Source organism: Condylostylus longicornis, unplaced genomic scaffold, assembly GCF_029603195.1.
Source record: "Condylostylus longicornis isolate FDR11 unplaced genomic scaffold, ASM2960319v2 ptg000076l, whole genome shotgun sequence".
NCBI classification, from domain to species: Eukaryota; Metazoa; Arthropoda; class Insecta; order Diptera; family Dolichopodidae; genus Condylostylus; species Condylostylus longicornis.
Genome location: NW_026578044.1, coordinates 900,481 through 920,025, shown reverse-complemented (window position 1 = coordinate 920,025; position 19,545 = coordinate 900,481).

Genomic DNA, 19,545 nt, shown 5'->3' with positions numbered 1-19,545 from the left:
CAACGATTTTATAGTTGTGTACCGAAGTTTGACCCAGTTCTTTTTTACAATACTGTGAGCCCAGAGTAAAAATTTAAAATTGAAAACTTTCAATAAATGTTTTTATGAGGGAGAAAGAGAGAGGCGGACAATGATAGGTTTTTTTTTGTTATCCTCTTTTTTTTTAACAATTTTGAGAAGAAAACTTTAATTGATAGAGAAAGTTTTTTGATTTTTTCTATTTTTCTTTGTGTCTTATTGTAAAATGAATTGGAAAAATCGCGTAATTTGTTGCGATATTTAGAGGAAAAAAACATTTCTGCTTTTCGATTTAGGTTTTTTTTTTTTTGTTAAATCAATTGAAAATTTAATAATATTTTTTGTTTTGTTTTATAAAGCCATTAGTTTTATGTCATCGAAATAATTTGAACAGAAAGAGAAGTAAGGAAAAAGACGAGGCAAAATGAGAAAAGCTAAACATCAAGATTTTTGGAAGAACCTATCATAAAAATAAGGTTTAAAAGAATAAAGTATTATTTTATTATTAGGCGAACGAGAATGACTCCAAATCACATTGTAACCTTCTAGTGGTATGTTACTGTTATTGTAATGAACAGATATTGACAATAGATTTGATGGATGAGTAGTGTCAAGTGAGCCGTCCACATATTATGTCTGAACGCAGGCAGATCAGATTGAGCATTCTTATCTCGCCTGACAGAAGAATTTTACCGGATACCTTAATGCATAGATTGCAGCTTATCTGAAATAATCGTCTTGGATTGCATGGGTTCCGCCTCTACTTCTGCCAGCAGACTTTGGTGGAAATTGAATCGGCTAACAAAAGCCTAATAATGGTATTATAATAAATTTGTCATACTAAGAAGAAAAAACGGAAAATAACTATATACGACTTACAATCAATAAGAAAAAGAATTACACTTTTTTCGGTGTTGGGTCACAGTGGGCATGAGGCAACAAAACATCTGACGGGTTAGCGCATAAAGAGTCTATTCACATTTGCATTGTAAGATTACATCTTTACAAACAGGTAAATCTGAGTTCGCACGACTGTTTCAATCTAAATGCCGGGCTGCGAAGTAGAGATGATTTATACTTGCCTATGGATGCGTAAAATCAAAATCCATTGGCAACATCGAGCATTAAAAATCAAATTTTTAGGAATGTAGATTTGTTTTTTTTTTTTAACTACACCGTAACCAAAAATAACACCAATTTTGAAGTTATGTTGAATATGAAAATGATTGCTATTTAAAAATACGAAAAAATGTTTATTTTTCGGTTGAATAATCAAAGGCAACCCAAATTAAAACTCATCATTTTAGAATCAATTGTAAATCATCACTTACAACACAAATTTTTTTTTGTTCTCCTGCCAATCTGCCCATAACCATTTATTTTAAATAAATAAAATATTATTGAATCAAAATCAAATATGTGCTAACAAAGTAATAATTTTATTACAAAAAAACGATGCAGTCTACGATAATTGAGCAAAAATCTAAGATAATTAAAATAAATTAGCAATCAATTAAAAATTAAAAATCAAAATGTTCAAATGAAAATTTTTGGATTTCATTGTACAAACTGTTTTGAATACAACTTTAAATGAATATTTTAATCAACTTGTTAACACCAGTAAATTTTAGAACATTATTCGTATTTCGAGTTTCGTAATCAAAACTGTTAATACTCGTAGTAGTGAATATAAAAGTGGTTTCCTTGAAAACAGGATGCGGATCGTAACAGCCGTGATATCAGTGAAAACACGTTGCATATCATGCTGACGGCGCAAATCAATTGAATTGTTTAAATAAATTCAGAGTGCAATATCTGCCACACCTCGAATTCATGGCAATCTCGGTTTTGGTGCTAAAAATTACTTTCAAACAAAATTGTAAACATATAAAGAGATGTTATATGAATTCCACATTTGAAATCTTATTATTGGAAGCTATGCATGCAAAGTAAATTTTCTACAAATAAAAAGTTGAAAAGAATTCTAAAAACAAAACAAAATGGGAAAGTTTCTACACACAAAAACCAAAAGGCAATAGAACACTAAGGAAGAGCAGGAATAATCAAACCAATAATACCAGAAGTGATGAAAGTGAAAGTTTTAAAAAGCATTTATTGAGCATGAAATGTGTTTAAGGTGTACTTTTTGCAAAATTATAAAAGATGAAAACCAAGTTTGGTTTGTGATTTGGTTAAAAAGCAATTATTATTATTTTTTGAGAATGAAAGATTGAATAGTTCACACTTCTAACTTTAAAAGTTAATATTCTAATGCAAATTCAATACATAGATTTCAACTAATAATACGAAGTGCAATTAACAGAACGTAAGAGCCACTAAGGAAATTTAAATGAATGAGTTTAAAATTTATTAGATTCCCGGTGCAAATAATAGGCATAGAATTCTTTCTTATAGAAACTTTCCAAACCTCATTCTATTGGAGGAACTTGATTTTTACTTAATTTCTCGTTTTTTCTATAAACAAGAACTAAAATACTTGTTGGCCTTGCTTGTTCTTTCTAAAAGTCGGGAATGAGTCTCATAATTTTTCGTTTTCTACAAGACACTGCTGTTCTTAATTCTCTTTTCCCAATAATATATTTAAAATTGATAAAAAAGATTTTTATATTTACGTTAATACTATCGCAAATGAACATATTAAATAAGCATCACATATATTTGCTGTTGTTGGTCCCATAAGTGTAATTTTACAATAAGGGTGTTCGTTCATATTATAACGATTGTATGTAAATTTTCTATGCCAATAACTGCTGGTTTTAATCAATTAATTCTATATACATACACAATATAAAAAAGAACATGTTTTTCATCTGCCAAACTATGTAAAATGTTCCCTTTCATTTAATGCAAACAATCCATCTCTAGCCTGTTACTTATCAGTGATACCGTTTTCACTTAATATTAGTTATGGCATATTCTGAAATTCAGCTAAGAAACAGCTCCTTCCTTTTCCATTCTTTCTTTAATTTCTAATATTCCTCCACTGGTATCTTGTCGGGTCACTGTCGTCTTAGAAATTCATATTTGCTGGACCTATTTAATCATAAGATCCTTGGTCTGTCGAAGGCACGGAAAATTAATTAGTGCTTTCTCTAATTCTTTTCTTAGTTTTTCTCGAACTGTATAAGGGCCAATTTTACAAAACTTTTTCGGCCCATTTAGAATGAATGTACTCCCCCACTCTTTAGAAAACCCGTCATTCCCATGTACGTTTACTTGGTCCGATACCCAACATGGTTTGATCCGATTACAAATCCGGAACTCATTAAACTTTTCAAGCCAACCTCTCAGCAGTCTGGAGCTCACAGAGCATAAATTCAACTGTGATTACTGCGTAAATATCCCCGCTCGCCGATGGTGTTCGGTCCCTTACTGCACCATTTGATAGAGCACGACCCGCCTGGGCAACTTGCGGTCTCATCGAGTTTCTCTTGAACTCATTTTTAACTTAACGAATCTTGCTGTCAAACACCACCTAGGTATTTCATTCCCGTCTACTTTTGTACCAACCTTATCGTAACGTTCATGTTCCACTATCCTTCCCCTTTTGGTACTGTCGTGGAGTTGACCGCGTTAAGATTTAGTGTCATACCATTGAAACATAACCGTGTTCCCTGCAACGGCTTTTATGCTAAAGGTCACATTTTCTTCTGACAACAATATCTTCAGCATATGTCTGGGCATTAACGCGGCAACACATACTTTACAATAAAATGTATAGCTAATTTAAATTATTTTATGTAAAATCTATTGCTCTCTCTCTTCCACAACCGCGCTCTATTTTTTTTTGTTTCAATTCAACCATTGTTAGACAGTCTTTGATTGTTTGCATTATACTTGTATGTACTCCATTCTATTTTCCTTTTATATAACTTTCAATTCTCCTGGAACTCCTTCCCCTTCTTCTGAAATTCTTTTCACATCATTAAAAATTTTAGAAAAATCTTTTTTTTATTTCTTTTTTTTTGTGTAATGCGTAAAATTGTATTTAATGGGAACTACAATATGCGTATAAGTATGTGTATGTGCCTATGTTTACAATATTAATAATATAAACGGGTTGTTGTGTCGTTGGTGTGAGTTCTGAATATTTTTGAATTCCACTAGAAAATGTGGAAGTTATTGTTGTTGAAGGATTTGGTGATGATGTAAAATGAAATTGATGTTGTTTTTTTTTTACTTTAAAAATATTTCTTTTGTTTTTGTTTTACTTTTTTAATGAGTGAATAACAACAGTTATAAAATTCATTTTCATTAATTTAATTAGGTTGAGTTGGTTTTTAACTGGTTATTGAGAATGTGATGAAAACTTTGTTGAAAGGTTGAAAATTAATTAATGAGAAATTTTTGTAACGTTTTTGTTCTTACGTTTTGTTTTGTGTGATTTTTTTTATACTTTTCATGTAAAGTTTGTTTTTGTGTTTTTTTGCCTACCATCATGAGTTTCTTAATATTATTTTATTTGTTGTTCGTATATACTGACTTGGATGAGTGTTTATAGTTGAAGAGTTCACGTTAGTTTAGGCAGTTTTGAATATTGTTTGAATATAAAATTGAATAAATAAAAAAAAATTAAACTTTTTTGGCGGAAGATTTTTATACTTTTATTAATATTTTGAGAAGTTTTTTTTTTTTTTGAAAACTTCATAAAATATTTTTAGAATTTTTTTCGTGGAATTTCATTTACAAAAACCATTACAGTTGAATGAACCTCCAAAATAATTGAAAGATAATTTTTCGAAAATATTTTCAGAACTTCGCATTCTTTCTCGCAATTTTATTTTATAATAAAGTCAAAATTCAAATACATAAAATGTGTATATAAGAATCTATGTGTATTATATTAGAAAGCTTGGAATTTTCGACATTTTTGAAATATTTTAAATTATTTACAAGTATTATAATTTATAATTTTCTTTAAATAATGAAAAAGATAGACTTAGCAGAAGATGTAAATGTTAAATATTTTCTTATAAATTTTGAGTGATTTAAGAAAAATGTGAAAGTGTAAGTACTCGTAGGCATACCTACATACAACACAAATGGTTCATTAATCAGAAAACAAACAAAGTTCATTTTAATATAATTGAAATTTTTAATTTGAAACGCTTTTACTATATGTCAAGCGGAAGATAAAAGTAAATCGTAGTTGGATTCATTAGGCAATCTATGTAAATGGAATTAATAAATTGAAAAATAAAATTAATTAAAAAATAATTATTTCTGCAAGCCAAGCGTAAATTTAAGATTTCCCCTTAAAAATATCGATTTATATTGAAGAGAAAGTTCTTAATGTAATACGATTGAAATCATAAAGTTGAAATAAAAGTTGTCTCCAATTGGAAGATGAAAATAATGGGAAAAAAGAAATAAAAAAATTAGTGGCGCACCTAAAAATATGCAATTTTTGGTAAACAATAAATGAGTTCTCTTTTAAAACCTATTCAATTTTTCAGATTGCTCTCAAAAGTATAAATACTATTTATAATGCGGGTCTGCGAAAATTAGACAACATCTTTTAAAAATTTTGATAATCTTTCTCAAAACACAACTGATGCTCCACCGTCGAGTTCTCTTCTAGACAAAAGACAGCAGATTTCGCTCTCTGGTTTGGCGAACCTTTTCAAATGGAAAACCATCTAGAGACAATGTTCTGTCAGCCCACCTACCAATAAACTCAAATCTGAACTATCGAACGTGGCAAGTTCCCGCCTCCCCGGTCTTGAGAGAGGTATTACTTTTTTGGAGTACGAAAAACCCAGGCAACCATTCCAGCGGTCTATCCTGGCTTGCGCCTTTCAATTATAGCGTAACTCTACCTCAACAATTTATCGATTTATTACAATTTATTATAATTATTCACTAACGCCTTATTCAAAAAATATTAATTAGAACTTTATTTAGTATTACAATTTTCAGAACACTAAAGTAAAAACAAATATTTTCCCGTAGTAACGTAAAAAGGCACATAAAAAATTCAAAGGCACAAAATTTAAAAAAACAAAATTACCCTTTCCAAAACACATCCTTCTTGAAATTTAAATTATAAAAAAAAAAACATAGAATATGATTAGGAATAATAGCTTCAACTAAACAGCTAAGGTGGGATCAAAAGACATTTGGAAAAAAAAATTAAAGTTGAAATTTGAATAAAAAAACCCAAATTAAGGTTATTTGAATTGCAAACCTACGTTAATATATCGGAAAAAAAGCCAAACAGTCTAGAAATTAAAATGGCATTTTCATCCTCATATAAACCAATTTCAGATAAATTTGTCTATAAAATTTGGATTCATCACATATAGTCTATACATTAGACTTAGTAAATATTATGCTTGATTCCTTTATCACAAAAAGGAGAAATAGAAAAACCGGTGAAACGATTGACGAAAATAATGTGGGTGAAAATTATATAGAGCCAAAACTAATAAAATAGAAAACTCGTTAAAAATGACATATAAAAAGAATTCAAAAACGTGAGAAGTTTCCGAATATCTGATTTGGTTTTTATTTTAAAATTTTTTTTCCTATTTACGAAAGCAAAACTCAAATGAAAATGAACTAATAAAATATTTACTGGTTGAAAATAAAAATTAGATGTGTTTGGCGTTTGTAACAAGTAATTTCTACCATAATGGCGATTAGGTGTGCAATAAAATCATACGAATTGTGTTGAATAACCAGTTCTGTTGCTGTTACCAATAGTTGATGATGTTTAATGTGTCCTATGAGCAGAAACTCATGTATATGTGCTAGTGCTGGACTACTGTTTTCAGGGGAAAATGTAAATGAAAGCTAAATAATTTAATGTAGCATAAGAGGGTAATTCTCTATCGTGTTAGTAGAATCTACAACAATGGAATATATCTAAACAAGGGCTTCCTCAAAGCTTCTCCAACAAACTCTGTTAGGGGCCATTATTTTTACTTCTGCCCATGTCATTTTAGCCGTGGCGATTTCTTTCTTAATTGTTCTTTGCCACGTATTCTTGGCCGTCCAACACTTCTTCTACCCTGCGGGTTCCATTGCAATACCTGTCTTGCGATAACTTCTTTATTAACCTTGAGATTGATTCTTGATGGGTTAAAGCCCAGAGGTCTGTGTTGCTGATTCGCCTAGGGCCAGAATACACGGCAGATGATTCTTAGGCTTCTATTTATGAATACCAGTATTTAATTTGTGTATTAATTTTTCACTAGCCATGTTTCGGAGGCATACAACAGGACCGACTTAACACATGTGTTGAATATTCTCAGCTTTGTATTCCTGGATAAGTGTGAGAACTTCCATATGGTCCATTATCTGCCAAATGCCGCCTTATCAATTTCTATTTTCAACGTCTTCTTTGACTCCTCTGGTTGTCGATATTATACTGCCAAGGTAGTTGAATTGTTCGACATCTTGTATATTGACAGCGGTCGTATTTATGACGAAGAGGATAGTGTTTGCTGCGTTGATTCGGAGTGGTTTGGTTTTTCTTGTATTTATTTTCAGACCGACCGTTGGTGCCCTTATATGCAGCTCATTCAATTTTGCTTGCGTGTATGAATGCGTGTGGGATAGCAGGGCGATGTCATCTGCGTATTCAAAAATCTTTTTTCAATGGTTCATAATTTTTCCGAAATATAATTCTTTTTTTTTATTGGTATGAAAAGAAAACTTCCTTTTATTCGGAATAAAATACTTTTTTTTATTTTTGGCTAATATATTTCGTGCGCTACATACGCACTTTATCAAAGCTGACTTTCTTCTAATTAAGACAACAAACAATAAAAATTGAAATCTATTAAAATTAGGAATTTCCTTTAAAGGGTTGCTTCTAATTTTTCTAAAATTTCCGTTATCAAGTTTATCTAAGATCTTTTCATCGTAATCGTCCTTGTTCATAATAACGATAGTGTTTCCCTTGTCTGCTTTTATGTAATACACTGGTTTTTCATTCAAACTTTTCACCGTTGCATATTCACTTTTGGTTTTGTTATCTAGGTTGCTGTTGGTATTGTTGCTTTCTCTTAGTATTTTGTATACTTCTTTCGTAATGTTCTCCTTGGCTCTATGATCCGCTCCTCTTATGGCTGTCTCCACGTTATGGCTGTGCTATGATGTCTTCCTTATCAGTTCGCTTGGGTTTGATTGCATATTTTAGTCCTTTGTTGAGAAGGTCCATTTCCTTCGTTCTAAACGTGTAAGACGATTTATTAACTACTAAGTTCTCGATGGGATGTGTTTCAATGCTCATCGGTTTAGCAGGTTGTTGCGCATTCCTTGAAGTTCCCAGACGTCTCAATTTATTGTTTAAAATCATTCTTTTTCTTATTTTCCTGCATTTCTCGACGGATTTATTTTCATAAGTAGTCTATTAAAGTCCTCATCTGAAGCTCCCATTTCTTTGTAAATCCAGGACAACTTCAAATGCGTAGTATACGAAAGCAAGCTCTTATGTGAAATTCTGCGTGTTTAGAATCAATACTCCCTTGTATAAGTTTGCGTTCCGCTTTTTCTTGAACTTCGTCAGCCTTCGGTAAGTAAGGATTCATTTTCAAACGATGGCTCCCCGGGGTGACTCCTTTCCTTAAGCATAATTTTAAAAATCTTATATCCTCACTTAAGCTAATAATTTATTGTCTTAATTTCAAAAAACCGTTTATCAATCTCTTTTGGGTGGTAACCTCCATATTCAAAAAATTTTTTTCAATGGTTGATAATTTTTCCGAAATATAATTCTTTTTTTTTATTGGTATGAAAATAAATAATTAAACCTTAAAACTGGCCAAATAATTAATTTAAAGAGCCAAGTAGCCGCGTTACCTTCGTCCGTGTTCAGTAGGCAGTCCTTGTTTGATTTGTATATCTGCATGCTTTCATGAACTTCTCTCCTGTGTTTTCCTTTTACCTCTTTTAATACCTTTAAGTTATCTTATAAGTGATTGTGTGATCCGTTTCATAAATGTGTTTTGCAACCATAGAATCAAAAATCCGGTTAAATTCTTAAGTCTTGCTGTAACGGGTCTCTTCGTTTGTCCTATGTAAAGTTTATCGCAATTATTACAATTGATTTTGTACACACCGCATCTTTCATGTATCTTCAATTTATCCTTAGCGGAATTTAACAAACTCCTAAGTTGATATTTACTATTGTTTTCCGATGTCCGAATATTGTGTTCGTCATCTGCGTATTTCAAATCATCCAGGCGACTCGTTAAAACCACTCCATTGGAGTGGTTGTTGACTTCCGCATTATTTCGTCTAGGGCTATGTTGAACAGTAGCGGAGAGAGTGGACACCCCTGTCTTACACCTGCATTGATGCGTAGTGGCTCACCCAATTTACCATTATGGAGGACTCTGATTTCAGGATCTTTGTATAGAGCTTGTGTGAGGCTTGTTTTTTTTTGTGGTATTCCTCTATCATTTAATACTCTTCATATGGCGTCTCACCTTACTGTGTCGAATGCTCTCTCAAAGTCAGCAAATGCTATGTATAGTGGGGATTTTCATTTAATCGATTGCTCCACAATTAATCTCAGGGTGTTTGAATGGTCTATGCATCCTCTTTGTTTTCTGAACCTAGCTTGGTCTTCCGACATAGTTTCTTCAATTTTCGGTTCAACTCTGGAGAGAATTCTAGGTGCCAGACCCTTGTTGGCTGTGTTCAGGACAGTTGTACCTCTCCAGTTGCTGCACTCCCTGAGGTCACCCTTCTTCGGAATTTTGATAACTATCCCTTGCTTCCAGGATTCCGGGATTCTTTCACTCTCTCACATATTTTGCAGTATAGGCTGAAGAATCTTTGCAATACTCCTTATATCCACTTGTAGTAATTCTGCGGGGATATCATCGGGGCCCTCTACTTTCTTGTTCGTAAGCTTCTTAAGTGCGTCCATGATTTCTCGCTGCGTGGGAGGGTCTGTGTTTATTTGAGGATGCTGAAGCTGCGGGGGTTCGAGCGCATCTTGTTTTTTTTGGCCCAACTTCTGCAGGGGACCCTATTTCTTCAAAGTATTCTTTGCATCGCTGCAATTGTTCAGGTGTGGAAGATAGTGCATTGCCATTTTGGTCTTTGATTGGCCGATTCTTCTTGGTGTTGTTTTCGTTTAGCGTTTTTATTTTGTTGTAGAAGCACGCGCAAATTATTTTGTTCGGCTGCTGCTTGGGCGTCAGAGGCAATGTTGTTGTAGTTTTGTAGCGTTTGTCTTTTCTGGCAGACTTCTTAACTTCTTTTGTAATGCTGTTGTATTGTGTTTTTATTTCGCGTGTGGGACTTGTTAAGTTCTCGATCCTGAGCTCTCTACGTCTTTTAATTTTTGTCCATGTCTCATCAGAGATGCAGGTCTTTCTTTCTAGTTTCATGGTTCCTAATGCTCCTTCACTTATTTCCCTTATAAATGATTGTATATTTTCTGGAGCTATGAGCCTTTCTAAGTGTTGGACCTTCGATACAAATTCCTGCTTTGTATCCTCCAATCGTAGTCCCGTAATGCGCAATTTTCGTCTTCTTGAAGCAGCTGCGTATCTTAGAGCACTTGGTCTTAATCTTAGATCCGCTGTTATGAGTATGTGATCACTGTTGATATATAGATATTGCTACTCCTCTCCGTGTTCGTACATCTAATAGATTGTCTACATTTGGTGCTGATACATATGTGATCAATTTGGTTTTTAGTGAAACCGCCTGGTGACTTCCAAGCATAGTTATGGATATTCTTATGGGGGAAGAGGGTTCCGCCAAATTGAATTCTGTGCACAAGTTATATTATTCTATAGCCAAATTGAATTCTGTTCACAAGTCGACAAGACGCTCACCATTATTATTTCTCAAACCGATGCCGTGTGGGCCTATTGTTTTGCGACGATCGACCTTACTTCTGGAGCCAGTTTTTGCATTAAGGTCAGCCATCAGTATAAGACTATCTGTTTTCGGGATATCATTCACAGTTGTCGTAAGCTGAGCGCAGAATTTATCTTTTAATTCTTCGTCTATTGTTTGCGCAGAGGCATAACATTGGGTTACTGTTAATTTTCTAATTTTGGTGTAGAATCTAGCCAAGTGTATTCTATCTGAGACTGATTTCCAGCTCATCATGCTATTTGACATTCTTTTGTCTATTATAATACCGACACCATTACTTCTTCCACTTTTGCTACCGGAGTATATGAACTTATTGCCTTCTGCAGTTGTTATTCTGCTAATACTGTGCCATCTTGTTTTGCATACTCCCAGAACTCTTATCCCATTTCGCTTCATCTCCCTCTCAATTTGAGAAAATCTTGAAACTTCCATCATGGTTCTTACATTCCATTATCTAATTCTTGTCCGTACATGAGTGCCAATGTTCGTTACCGTGTTATCAATCGTTATCCGAGTTTCTTGAGACATTATGTTTCACTAAGCAGATGACTGGCCTACCGCACCTATCTACATACATAGTCATGTTTATCGTCCTGTAGAGTGACAAGTCAGAAATTATTTCCGCAATATGTCGCTGCAAATATTTCCCGCGGGAATTGAACCCACGCCCCCCCGGTCATTACATATCTACAACTGAGTGCTTTACCACTCGACTACCGGGGTCACTGTAAGTGAATATACGCCGAGAAAAATATCCAATTTGTGGTGGCTAAAAATATTATATTTAAAAAAAATACACTCCTATTTCCTATAACCTCGAATGAATTGGAATTCAAACTCTTAACTATACTTAAGCTTTCTCTTAATAGTTTCATTTCTATGTTCTCCCTGATTTTTTACTCTTTAACTTTTTTAAAAAATATTGGTGTTGAAAAAAAAGTAAAGGTTTCTTTTTCTCTCAAATACGAGCAATATTTTCTTTTTTATGTACGACTATGGTATAAACTACTCAAAATCATTAAATCTTGGTTGTATTGAGCTGAAAAAAAGGCGAAAACCAATACAAAGATTTAAACTTTAATTAATTTCAAGCAAAATCAATATCATCGTTTGTAGTTATCTGAAATAATAATTACAATCATGTAGTCATCAATAAATTATTATATACAATATATTTTTTTTTATTGAATGGTGTTTTTTTATTAATTTTATTCAATTTCCCTCTCTATTATACTGCATATACTCTCTTATTGTGTATGGGCACATTGCATTGGCATACAACGAATACAAAAGATATATGATATCAGAAGAATCATCAACACAATAGCTACCTATGTACTAACATTAATGATTGTTTTCAATACAACCAATTGAAAAAGAATATTAGAATTATTTGTTAACTATGTATACGTTAAAAAGTATGACTGCTGTTTATATATTATGCACAGAGTATGCTATAAAAGGTGACGTTAATATCTGCAGGAAACATTTTTGCAATCCGTTCTTTGTAGTTTTCTCAGTTGCAATGCTGATTGAGTTGTCATCACTGCTTTTCCATATAGTGAAGGAAGCGCAACTAACGACTTATCGATTTCTCTCTAAAGAAGGCGAAAGTTAGCCCATATGACTTACAGAGACTTCATTGAAAGTGATCAGATTCTAAGAATAATCATGTCGGATTTGGGTCCTAGTCGATAAGCGTTAAATCGTAGCGGCCCGGTAGTTTATTAGAGTTCTTTAGTTTAACTTAGATTAATATTGCATGTGTTATTGTAACAGTAAATTAATGTTGCTTTTCTCATTCGCAATATTGTAATTTTCCCAAGTTACAGCCTTCTTTTCATTAATTAGAGTTTAAAAAAATACGTCTCTTCAGTGACGCTGATATTTTCCCTTCTTATCTTTTTCCGTATTCCATTTAACTTGAGAATACGGAACATTAACATGAATACCGGACACATTGCATTGTTTCAAGATATCTATTGCATTTTAATAAATTTTGTTTATGTAGAAAGTGTATATGTGCATGGATGATAGTAAAATGTTGCAATATTACTATTTTTTTATTTGAAAATAAAGATATGTGTTTGTATATTGTGTACATTACATGCAATCTTCATAGAATATATTGCTTTTCATATATATATACATAAAATGTGTCCGACTGTGATTTAAATTGTTTCCTATATTCCTAGATACAAAACTGTGTAATGCAACCATATTAATATTTTTATGCACAGGCATAGAGCATAATATACAACTAAAGGATAATAATATAATGGAAAAAGCAGTCAGTCATTTCATACATCTGAACATAATAATATTATTCCTAGAAGATTATGTGAGCCTTTGAGAGGTTTAACCTTTAGTTTAATAAGTTTTCCATATTTTTTTTCTCTCTTTTATTTTTATTTTTCCTTTTATTTTTTATTGTTCGTTGTTTTTGCTGCCTTTTTTGTTGTTGGTTTAATAATAAAATGTTTTGTATATGTGAAGAGAAAATTTTTGAATTCATGAAGATTCGAATAAAAGATACCATCAATTCAATCATGGTTGATATTTTTTTTCTCCTTTTTTTCATACATTTTTAATGTTATGGTTTTTTTCTTTCTTGTTTTTTTAAATAGCAATTCAATTGGTACTTTGTAATTATTGTATTACTATGTGTTTTGTGTGTGTTTTGTATGGTGAGTTTATGTTATTTATTATTATCCTTCTCAATAAATAAATTATACAGTAAACTGCATGTTAATGTGACTTTTTATAATTTTCAATTGTAATATACAAAGCAGTACAAAATCTTTAAAAAATCATTCGAAGAACAGGCATGTTGAGTAAAAAACAAGGTTCTCAGACAAAAAGTTTCTCACATATAGTACTATTTATTATTATATCAATTTTTGGAAACGACATCAAAAATTGATCGTCAGGTCGTAAAATATGATACAAAACGTAAAATATGACATTATAACTGCAACATCTTCCAGCAATTCTCTGACATGAAGGACCTTGCTGATCAGTATAAGTTGAAAACCAGGCAAAATATCACACAAAACTTAAATAAATAAATTGCACTATTTCATTTAATATAGAGGTCACTTTGTCAGCGTTCTACTGTATGTTTTGTATTAATACGTAATTATATATGAGAATTGCATGAAATGAAAAGAAAATTTCTCGTCTTGAAATTTTTTTTTTTGCAATTATTATTATTGCTCATTGCAATTCACTAGTTTTATATATGATCATAGTTTCAAAGATGAGAATTTATTTTTTTTTTTACTTTCTTTCTCTGTTTAATATTAAATTCTATAAATTTCATCATGAAAAGTTGGATGAAATCCAAGTTTCTTCACAAAAGAATAATATAAAAATGATGGTTTTTTTTTTCTTGAACGTGTTCCTGTACAAGAAGGATAATGGTTTGAATGTTCTTTTGCTCCTTTCTTTTTTTCCTTTTTTTTTATATAAGTGAAAAGTTCAAGTGATTAATTTAGTTGTTTCAGATGAATTCCCATTAATTTTTATTTTTTTATTTTTATATGATGAATTGATTGTGTACCTATAATGAAATAATAAAACAAAAAGCCTTGAATGTAATTAAAATTAGCAAAAATAAAAGCAAGACATTTTTATAAATGTAAATTGTGTTCCATTCGATTGGATATCGTCTACACTATGGAAAAAATTTTAAATATGGAATTTTTTAAAATCCTTAACTGACTCGCTTTTTAGAAATTAGACTTTAGTCAAATGATTAATTAAATAACCTAGAGCTTAAGACAATTTATTTTGAAATGATATTTACTATTATTGTTATATAAAATATTAAAAACGTGAATTGGTCTGTGGGGAATACAAATTTTACGAAAAGTACCGAAATTTGTCTGCCTAAAACGCAATTTTAATGAAAAATACGGAAATATGTGTACCTGAAACGCAATGTTCCTTACAAACAATTGTAAAATACGAATTCGTCTGTTAATTTTCCTGTCCCGAATGTAACTACAATGAAAAAACAAACTATGTTAAAACTTCATATGCATATCCATTGAATTACCACATTCTGAAATTAGAAATCCATTGATTTTTCATTCTAGAAAATATATCGAGTTTTCCAAGGTAACTTGCAAAATTTTCCAACATATTTCCATCATTAGCGCAATCACTTAGAAGATTTTAATTTTATTCGACTGAAATAAAATTTTAATAATTTTCCATTTCATTTATCCTCCACGTTTGAATAAATATTAGGCGGTATAGATAGATATTAAAAAATACATGAAAAGAAAAATTCAATTTTGTTAACCTAATAGCTAGTCTAAAAGTATCTCCGTACGCTCTTAAATTTTTAAGATTACATTAAATTTAAATTACGGTACATAAAATCACAAACAGTAACAAGTAAAATAAAAATTGAAACAAAGCAGAGAGGAGGAAAAAATTTACAAAAGTTTTTCACTTTTCATATGTCCCATTTCATTTTCTTTTATGAAAGAAAATGTAATTGTCCTTGTAGTTTTTTCCCTATGAATTTTTCTTTTGGTTTTTCTTATTTTCGCCCTTTCTAATGTGTTTACAACTTTGTATTGTTAAGTGTGAAGGACATTACAGAATTGTTGTTTTGTTTTTTTTTATACTACTTCTTCACAATCCCTATGTAGAATTTTATGAACATAGCTAGTTCTGTTGTTGTTCATGAAATCATTAACACATTTTGTAGGGAGCAAAAAAAACAAACAACAACAAAATGAGCAAAAAGTACAAGTATAAAGATTTGTTCATTGTTATTTTTTTTTTTGTGGGTAACCATTTACTAAAACATATGTCTCTAAGGATTTCTCTCTTATTTGGGTTGCATTTCGGGGACATTGGTGCAAAAACAAAAAAAAACAACTGGAACATAAAATGAAAATAGTAAAATTACTGGAAAATTTGTAATTCTTTAGAAAATTAAAAATGAAAGAATATAAAAAACTTAACTAATTTTTATTTAATGCTAATGGATATTTTCATGGGAACCGGATGTTAGCCATAATTTTTTACATTTCAAAGATATTATATTGTTGTTGTTACTATTGTGTGTTTTATGGTTTTTGTGATCTTTTGTTCATTTTCTTACAAATTATAAATTCATGATTTCAATATACCCTTGTGGTATAAATGTTTTTTTGGTTAAAATTATTATTTTTTCTGATATTAGATACAGTAAAACATGTTTTATGGAAGGCATCTTATATTTTTATAGATATTAGTAAAAAAAAATCTCATAAATTCTTAATGGTTTACTATGGTTGAGCTCTAAGAATATTATTATATGAAACATTAATAATTGAAAATATCTCAGAGGAATATAAAGAGAAGCTGGTTTATTACATGAGCATGAAAGATCAAAAGAAATTTTTGTTAAATTGAAAAATATTTTCGAATTTATGTTGTTTCAAATTTTCAATTTTTGAATGAATGTATTAAAGTATTTATGATTTAAAAAAAAATGACCGATTCGTTTCCTGAATTTTTCTAAGTGTGAGCAGTTTGCATTTGACTTTATTCGGCACAAAATGTTTAAGAATGAAGTTTGACAAACAATTAATGTCAGCACGAATTGGTACTTCCTTGATATACAACATCTTTTTTTGTCTGAATAAAAGAGGATCTTATAGGGTTGTTATGCTCTGACTCCGCTAATTCTTGGCAAGAAGAGTTTTGAACAGATAACATTTCAGAAGCAATTAGCCATTTCCTTACATTCAGATTCAATCACATTATTTTTTTTTCTATTAATAACTATAAAATCGCAACTATTTTCTGTTCTTAACCTTGCATCGGAGCCCATATTTCAGTTGTTTAGATTATGTTTGCTGATAGTTTTGTTGATCATGGCAAATAATCGAACCTATGAATCCGTTCCACAAAAACTTCAAAGATATGTTTGTGTTATGATTGAACAGGATAATGCCATATTTCATGGATCCAACTTTCACTAGGACAGTCACTATGTACTAGGTCATTAAATTGCATAGTTTTTTTTAATGATTTCTACCCCGGAAACTGAAAAACATTAACAGTTTGAATTCTTATTCTCAGTCAATTGAAATTGATCAAGAATTAAATTATAATCAGATATACTACGACTTACACGAATCTGCTTATGTGATGTTTTCTCTATGTGTGAGGCATTATCCGAATGAGTGTATAATTGTCCACCGCCAGAATTTTCTTTAATGAATTAGTTTCATATTAAGATTTCAGCAGTACGTTACTAGAAGAAACTTCAGTGGTATGTAATGATGAATTTCGCCAGTATGAAATATTTTTTGAAACCATTTTATATTGCAATGTGTTCTATCACATTTTAATTCACAATTTCATTTTATATAAGGCTACGTGGTGGCTCCCACTACTCGGCTCAATCAGTATCCTAAAATAATAATACTAAATAATTTCCAATTTAAATTTTAAAATTTACTCAAAATACGTATGTATAAAATTGTACTCCAATTCGTACAAATGTACCACCACCCCGTTACCATAAGATTGTAATCGAGTGCACGATTACGAGTGACCTACATTCAAAATTTAATTGCACCTTTTGAAAATTGTTAAAGATTTTCTTTTGAGTTCTCTCCTTTTTTTTAAAAATAAAGTCCATGCATGTGTGTGTGTTGACACATAAATTTTCTATATTAATTTAATAAAATCTATTTATTAAAAGAAAAAAAAAGTCAACTCAAAAATATCTACATTTTGTTTTATTTTTTTAATGTGCGTCCGCCTTTTTTCTTAGGGATAAGAATTTCTCCTTTCGTTTTATTTCGTTTATTTCAATTTAAACGGAAATTTCATTATTCAGTTTAAGTTTTATAAAAAAAAATAATAATAATAATAATCAATATCATCAGGATACTGAAATGATTATCATAATCATCGTCATCATCATCATATAGAAAATATCCTTGACTTATATAATAATCGGAATTTTTTCTAAGTTAAGAAATAAAAAAAAAGCATTCCCTATGGTAATAACTATATACACTTTCTATTTTTTTTTTATGGTGAAAGATAAAGTTAAAGTAAAATATTTTTCTTAACACATAGAATATTTAAATTAAGTCCTAGACCTCGAAATATTTATATAATATGAATTTCTATAAAATGTGTGTATATTTTCTAAACCGAAATCAAATTGTGATTCTTTAAAGAAGAACAAGAATGAAAAAAATGTTAAAACTTTTCAAAATGACATATAAAACTCATTTAAAGGGAGAGGACGAGTTATAAATTCTTATATAATAGTTTAGGGAACGAAAATATAAAATTATGGCCTTCTTCCTAAATAAATGTTTATATAATAAAACAAAAAACAAAAGAACAGAAAAAATAATGAATAAAAAACAAATTAGTAGTCGCCACAGTTTTGAGCAGTGAGCACATTTTAAAAAAATACAGGTATTTCTCCAATTCAAATAATCATTATTTCTGGTATCTTTTGAGTTTTTACGTTCAATATCAAATATGTTAGACATACATACAATTTTAGGTCATAGTTGCTTGACATGGCCGGTACGACAGGCCTACGGCACCACAAGACAAGATCGTTATTGAAGGTGTGGTTTATCTAAGCCATTCGATCCTTTCAGGAAAATCGTTAAAATCCTCCATGTCAATTTTCGATACCTTTTTCAGCCTCGTAATTCTTTCTCTGCGACACATTACAAGTCTAGTCCAGTCCAGGGTTAGACACTCGCCTTCCTTCATTAGTAATGGCCTTCGCAAACACCATTTGTGATAATTCAACTTCATTTTTGGTAAATGCATGCGAGAAGAAACGAACATTCCATTAACAAAGAACAACAAAAAAAGTGTAACAGAACTGTTGCCACTCCAATTTTTCATGGAAACAAGTGATGTACTTATGTGGGGGACAAAATGATTTTCTAGATTGCTGTTCACCTTCGACATTTTCCGAAATCTCCCATGTTTAGTACTCTAAAATGTGTGAGTAAAATCAAATTTGAAAAGAAAAACTGACATTTTTTAAAATAATTAAAATATTTTATATTGAAATTTTTCCTGAAAGAAATCTGCTAAAAACTTGATGACAAATAAAATAAAAAAAAACACAAAAGAAATAAAATCACAGTGTTGATAACAGAAAAAAATTTGCACAAGTTTGGTTTTTTTCTTCATTTTTTTTTTTCAAAAACCAGAATTACAAATATATTATCATTACTATCATTATAGAGGACACATAACAAGCAAGATACAAAAAAAACCATCACCTCTCAAATTCAGAAAATTACCAACCACCCGCTATTATATGGACCATTTTAAATTTATATATTTTCTTTGCCTATCATTTTTATAGCAATTTACAGGAAGCAAAAAGAGAGAGTAAAGAAAAAGAAAATAAATAAAATAAACAAAACGAAATAAAACGAAAATGAATAACAACAAAAATCCCATAAAAAGAAAAATTTATTTTTAAAGAGTCCTGTTTTCTCAATAATACGTACGACGGGCACAAAGCGGGCACGGGACACCACGAACGCAATTGTACACAAAATGTACACTTCTCTCTAAAGAGAGAATCAATAAGAAAACTTTATTTTTTTATTATTTGCTCATTTATTTTCTCTTTTTGTTTTTGCTCTTCTT